Below are 7,891 nucleotides of genomic sequence, written 5' to 3' on the forward strand. Positions count from 1 at the left end.
TCCTTCAGTTCTTTAAGCCTCATAATATTTCTACAGCTATAATGCCATGCTAATCTTTCCTTTAGCTTGACGCTCAGGATAATATTATGTTCTCATTACACTGTCCACTAAAAAAATCCTGTATTAGTACAGCATGCTAGCACAAAGCAGCCAATCCTTTAGAAGGCTTTCACAACCAATCCATACAGTATATAAGGACAATATTACACGAGGAAGAGTCTTCTAATTGACTTACTGCTGAAAACAACCCACACAAAAATGGTTCCAACATGAGGCTGAGGTTTATTTGAAAGGGAGATGGATAAAGAAGGACAGCTTTTATTTAAAGATGTTAGATGCTATTAAAAATGGGCAGTTGTGAGAAGTGACTTATTCATCAAACTGACTGAAACTGAATATGTTCATGAACAAAGATGAAAAGATGCATCATGTTGCCAGCTTTATCATAAAGACCAAAGGCCATTTAATATTGCGAGGAATATATTACACATACACAGGTACACAAAACACACTGAAATTCAATTCAATTCAATTCCCTAAAATGTATTTATTAATAAAAGGTTTTCCTGCACCACAGTGATTAGTAGTATGTGGGCTGTGGACTGTATCTAAAATACTGAAATGTGAAAGTATCACAATTTTCTTCAATCCTCCATTACATTTTACTTATTTATACATTTCTCTAAAAAATTATCATTGGGTTATTATATAATGACACAAATTCAGATCAGTGGACATGTAATCAATTAATTTTTGTCAAACATAAAAGAAAAAAGCCAAATTTGAGTCATTCATTGTTTGATCAGCCACACATAATTGTGTGTGTGTGTGTGTGTGTGTAAGCATTCACTATTTACAAAATAAACCTAAATATAATTCTGTACTGACTGTTATACATAACTAATTAATTAATATCTCAAGTAATATTTCTTCTCTCACTCCCCGCCTCTGCCTCTCCCGCACACACACACACACACAATTACAGCAACACAAAAGATGCAGGACTAGGTCATTTGACAACAAATGACAGCCAAGAGGATAGCCCAAAATAGTTTGGCTGCATCAGCAAAGCACCATGCACTCATATTGCCTATTCCCCTTCCACCTCCTGACACAATGGAGCGGGCCGAACCCTCCAGAGAGAGACAGAGCAATAGAGAGATGCGGAGTGAGTGAGAGAGACTGAACAAAAACACACACAGCCTGCTCTCCTCCACTCCAGAATACTAGCACAGCAAACACATTCACTCCATCCACAACAACACTGGAGAATTACGGTGCTTCCCCCAGTCCTGCACACGGATTCTATATCATCCCGCAATTATGAAAGGAGAGAGCAGTTTAATTAGCTTCTCTGCCTCCACCTCTAACAAGGATTTAATTAACAAGGAGGTTGGCGTAATTAGCTGGAGATGGGCTCCTGATGCTCGCACAACACTTTTTGTTGACACTGAACACTTAGCCTTCAAAACACTCCCTCTCATATACACACACAGACTGTATGCATCAGACACAAGCTGCCATTGCCTTTCTATATTTCTGCCTTCATAGATACATCTTTAAATGCCATATCTGTATCAACATCTATATTCACGGAACACATAAATATGTCCGCATATTTTATATAATAGATATTTAAATTTTATTAATTATTAAATAACCTTCAGTTTAATATTTTCTGCCTAACAAATACACCTGTAGTTTAACAGAAACAAAGGCTTATGTAAATATATTTGTAAATATATAAATTCTCTTTAATCCTGTGCATGTGCTTTCAGTGACATCACACATACACACACACACAAACAGATATTATCACTCACAAACCCATGGATACACACACACACACTGCCCCTGGTGACAGCGTAATGGATAGGATCTCTGTGGAGGCGACTGTCAAACCCGACCATCCTAATCAGAGCGTCAGAGAGGAAGATAAAGGAGAAAATAATGAGTGTCGGGTCGGGCTTTTCAAAGAGCAACAAAAGAGCCCAGGATCAGATAGACCAACACAATGTTGAGAGCAGGAGGGAGGAGAGGAGAGCAGGAGAGGAGAGGAGAAGAGAGGAGAGGAGCAGAGAGGATAGGAGAGGCGAGACTTGTTTAAATCATCTCATTAAAAGTGAGCCTGTGTGACACTGAGAGATATCGAAGCCATAAGCAACTCACTTTGACTCTGTAGGACTGAGAGAGATGGAGACTCATCTGTAGTGTTGTAAGTTTTAGGGAATGTTACACATGTGATTTGGACTTTAGCACAGTATTTTGCCTGCTGTGACGAGCACTTCAACTATGTCATCATTACTGTTACATTGCAGCAATAAGTCTGTACTGGTCGCTTCTAGCTAGCAACTCTTTACTGTAAACTCCCCAGTGGCCATAACGGATGGCTGCCTGCTGGCCTTCATAGAAAATGGACATCAAATACAGATGAGTTGACTCATACTATGTTATTTGGGATGCATATCATAAATCAAAAATTCAGTTTGATATGATGAGCCAATAATTATTTTTATGATATGGCTAATAAATGAGTTACAATAGATTGCTGATGTTAAAGTTCAGTACTATTTTGTGTGTGTGTGTGTATATATATATATATATATATATATATATATATATATATATATATATATATATATATATATATTTCTACAAGTGTAGATCATTACTTAATTTAGTACATTTAGTTATTAAATTACTATTGTTTTTAAAGATTAATAGGTTAGCGTTAGTTGATGGCACAGGTAATAGAAATGAGCATGAACTATTACAATACATGAAAAGAAAATACAGTAAATAAAAAAAAATAGATGATAACAAGTTATACTGTGCATTGCAAAATATTATCATTTGCACAATAAGCATAAATGGACTACATAATATTGGTTTTGTCAGATAGTCCACCTGTATTCTGCTATCCCTACACATCCTCTTCTCTTTTACAGCCCTGTGGAGCCTAATTATCAGCCGCATGCTAATTAATGCTGCCTCATTTAGCTGAATAACAACAATCATTAGAAATACCCCAAACCGAGCAATAAACAACAGCAAGACCCACAAAATAACACCATCACTCTCAACTGTTGTGACAACCTGTGAGCAAGTGTTGAACCGACTCCCCCCTGGCACTGTGGGAAAATCAGCACGGTGATATCGATCGCTCCTAAGATTAAATAACAGGTGGGCATTCAAAATATTAGAATGACCTCAAAGAGAAATAATGATCCACTGCGACTTAAAACCACCAGAAGTCATCAGAAAAATCAGGTGGATGTAAATGGCACTATATCCACGATATAAGATAAGATAAGATAAGATAAGATAAGATAAGATTTTATTAAAAATATATTTTTTTTAAAGCATCAATAATTTCTTGGTTTCTGGGAAAAGCAACCTGTAAAATAATGCAAGTTGACTTAAATGTACATCATTTTTCAGGAGGGAGGTTGGTGGGAGTGACTGGATGAAATGAGTAAGTGGTGGCCAGCAGCCGTGTGAACTCCAGATGAACAGCAGAGCTCCACTGTAAGTCGAGCTGACGGAAAATAGCCCCTAATTAAAGACATGACAGCCAGCACTATCATATTCAGCTACCTGCTTAATAATACACAAAAATTCAAGGGAATATATACCGCCCCTTCCCTTCTCCCATTCATATTTAATAACCTGACCACCTCCCCTGGGAGCTTCTGGCTCAGTGGAGAAGAGGAACTATTTGAGGGTAAGTTATGGCACACCTGCACAAGTAATATTCATGCTGGTGCAAGATAAAGTTATTTTTTGCATGTAATGTCTGATAAACTTTCTAATAGTGATAGGCAAGGAGAATTTTGCGAGGAGAGTGGGGGAAGGAGAGAGAATGAAATTAAAAAGCCACACACAAAAAGCAGGCAAACTCCTTGGCAATTTCTCCTCTGACAGAGATGGGTCATTATCTGATAGATTTCAGAGTCAGTTCCCACGTTATTGTTCAGACAGACAGTAACCACCCTAGAACAGCCTGGGAATGGGATACTCAACACCACTTCTATCATCTATGAGAAAACGTCGAGAAACTCACAGATACAAACAGTCTTTCACTGCGAAATCGTACACAGGAGATAATTTTTGTCTTAACTCCAATCATTATGATCTATATCCATATTTATGGATGCATAATATAGTGGTTCCATATCAGTTATCAGGGGATATTAGAGATTTTTTTTTTATCCATTAAGAGTTCGATATTTTTTATCATATCAATATTATATATTTGTGCAGCTCATTTAATTTAGATTAACTTTAAATAACTTTTAATCTTTAAAAATTGAATTGAATAACACTTAAGCATAATCTTTAGCAAATCTCCAAAATGTATATCCATTGTTCACATTAAACATTCTAATATGATGCCTACACTCACTTTTTGCATTTAAAACTGGATTAAAATTTTTTGTATTTTCTTTTTTTCTTTTTTGGACAAAATAGTGGACAATTGCAATATACACAATTTACTTATATCAGGGATGCATTCATACTGAAATTGTGCCCATGCATATTAACGACAACTTTTTAAAGTGGATTTATTATTATAGAGTTAATTAAGTTAACAAATAACCAATGTCAGTAGTCCGGGAAGATTTTAAAATGAGCAGTTTATTCATAAATTAGTTTGACCTTACCTTCACTCTGTGGATGTACAAACTGTAAGGCATGATGCTAAAAGGGGCGGAGCCTCATAAGGTCTATACAGGATAAGAGTATAGAATATTTCTTTACTCAGAAGCAATAAAGTATTTACAATATTTTTAGGTTAATTAAATGTGTTACAGTAGTATTACCCAAGTTCAAACAGACTGCATCAAATTCTTAAAGAACAAAGTTTAAACTGTTGAAGATCCATGTATCTCTGATATTCCTGTGGTCAAACTTACTTCCTGTGGTGTGCAAAAATCTCACAAAAGTGCTTCTGGGAGAAGAGAAACAGACAAATCAATATGGCTGGCAGGGGCTTTAATTTGAAAAGGCATTTCTCTGGATCTTACTGAGGAGAATCCGTCTCTGGGGATTTCTATAATGCCGACATTCTCTTATGTTTGGGTTTAAGACATGTCATATTCTTTGTTAAAACACAGGATACATGTGCCACAAGACAAGGTTAAAAACATACACGCACACACATTCACACACACAAAGATCTTGGGAAGGCTTGAGTCCACCCCCTCTCATCTTAAAAATCCACATAATCCCATCAAATCACATATTCACACCCCCACTACACTCTGAGAGGTGAAGAAACATTTGTTTTCCTTCTAATTCTGCCTTTGTCCTTTCATTCTCTTGTTTATCCAGAGACGTGCAGTAGATGCAGCAGATTTGCGAATGCGTAGGCAACGGAGAAAACAGCGCTGATACCTGATCGGCCCAGCAGCAAAAAGGTGACACTTAATCCTGACGTCAGGCTGTTGACCCTTAGTAGTCACCTCACTAATTCAACATAAATAGTTAATGACAGCCTGCATAAACACATCTTATGTAACCAAACTTGACAAATAAGTGGGGACAACCACTCAAGAGCGAACTACTGGAAATGAGAGGCAATTTTTTTCTACCATCGCTCTTGTGTTTGACACCTGCAAGTCATCACAGTCCATCGTGTCCATGCATTCACTCAAATCTCCACTTCTGGGGTGTTTTAACCGCTGGTACCACTAATAACAACTTGTCACACTGTTTTACTAATTCACCAGTTTTACTATGTTGCCAACTTGCAATGTTTAAATATTTAGTTGTATGCAAATTACTTGAAATATAACCCTACATTTAAATTAAATTTAAATTTAAATCTACAAAAAATGAATAAATCTTTGAGCAAGACTCATTTAAAGAGTAACATATGGAATCAAATGACAGATGGTTAGTTTACATCAATGAGCACATTTTTAGGCAATACCTTAGACATTATGATACTTTAGACTGTTGCTGGCACTGTTGTACACTATTTAAGAGAGAGAATGTTATAAATTTAAATAGCTTCCTATTGGCAAAACACATCCATGTGCACTCCTCACATTCAGATATATTTCTTGAAAAGTAAAAAAAAACACCAATTCTCGTTATTAACAAATAACTGACTCAATAGACTCCTAATTAGCTGCTTATTAGTTAGTAAGGTAGTTGTTAGGTTTAGGTATTGGATTAGGGATGTAGAATATAGTCATGCAGAATATGTGCTTTATAAGCACTAAGAAACAGCCAATATGTTATTAATAGACACGCTAATAAGCAACTAGTTAATAATGAGAATTGTTCTCTATACTAAAGTGTTACTGGTAACTCTTTACAAGATCTCAATTTTTGTCATCAATGCATGAGCTAAAATGATCAATTATTAATTTATTTTTAAAGAATTAATTAATCTTTGTTAATGTTAGCAAATAAAACTGCAATTGTTCATTGTTGTTCATATTAGTTCGCGCTCAAGATTCCAGATTTTTAAACTGTATCTTGGCCAGATATTGTATATATTGTATATTGTATATTTATCCTAACAAAGCATACATAAATGGAAAGCTATCAAAACTGACACACATTTATGCATAATATTTTAATGAAAATGCACTCCTTACCATTGACAGTTAAGTGTGGCAAAACTGCAATTGTAAGATACATCAACCATAAGATAAATGTAAATCCATGGCTATTCAACAGCTGTTTACAAATTTGAAACCTGCTTATTGGATCAATGAAGAAAGATGCCATAATATGACACTACACTTTTCTTTCTGGAAAGCTTATGATTTAGCTAGGCTACGTCTTGTCTTTCAGACTTTTAGTCCATAGAAACCATTGGTTCCACAAAATGTTCTTTATAGTGGAAAAAGGGTTTTCAGATTATTAAAATGTTATTCACTCTAAGAAAAAACTGGTTCACTGAAAGGTTCTTTGTAAAACTGCTTCTTCTAGCATCACTGTGAAAACACTCATTTGAAACCTTTATTTCAGTATAAAGTTAGTTACAAACTAACTAGTAGCTACTAAGCCCTTAGTGAGAAGTTTCCTCAGCGTAAGACCTTATGGACGGCTGGTGCAACCTAACCCTGTTCATCATCGTGGCTAATATCTCACAGAGGGCAGTGACAGTCACGCTGTAGGGCAGACTGCAGGTTTCACCCCTGAACTTCTTTATGAGTGTACTATTCCAGGCGACTGATTCTGGCCCATGCTCTGATGACTAATTGATTGGTGTTAATCTGCAGCTAAATGAAATATTCAGTTGATTCAGGGAAAGGCAGACAGGGCTTGATGGGTCATGTGACCCTAGAGGTCATGTGATAGGTCTGCGTGAGAGAACTCATTAGCTGGCCTGATGAGCAGCGGTCTGTTTGCTCGTTAACCCTTCGCAGGATTGGTTTCACTCCCAAGCCAGCCTGGTCACAATCCTGAACGCCGGAGGGAACAATATGCCTTTTCTTTTCTCTTGCTGAGCTGGGCTGCCCACAGTTATCTATGCAGTTACAGTTTAAATGCTCAAGCTCCTGAAAACAAATCATAATGTCATTTTGTCTCCTCAGCTCCATATTATTATTACATGGCCACCGTCCATACCGCGACACTTGAACGCATGCACGCAAAACCCTTCCCCCCTACCATTTCATCTGCGGAAATGGCCCTGTGCTCTGCAGCACACGTAAAAGTGCACTCCAGTCTTTCAAAAACACCTTCACTTTGCTCTCAGCGGCAAAGGCTTTGAACTGCCCCTTTCAAAAATGCTGCTCTTGTAGCCATGAATAATATTTGCCAGGTGTTAGAGAGAGTGAGTGAGTGAGTGAGAGACAGAGAAGAGAGAGATGGAGAGAGAGCAAGGAAGAGCTAAGGTCCTCGTGCTTGAGGTGGAGGGAGCAAGAGG

This window comes from Carassius gibelio, chromosome B9 (genome assembly GCF_023724105.1).
Source record: "Carassius gibelio isolate Cgi1373 ecotype wild population from Czech Republic chromosome B9, carGib1.2-hapl.c, whole genome shotgun sequence".
Classification (NCBI taxonomy): Eukaryota; Metazoa; Chordata; class Actinopteri; order Cypriniformes; family Cyprinidae; genus Carassius; species Carassius gibelio.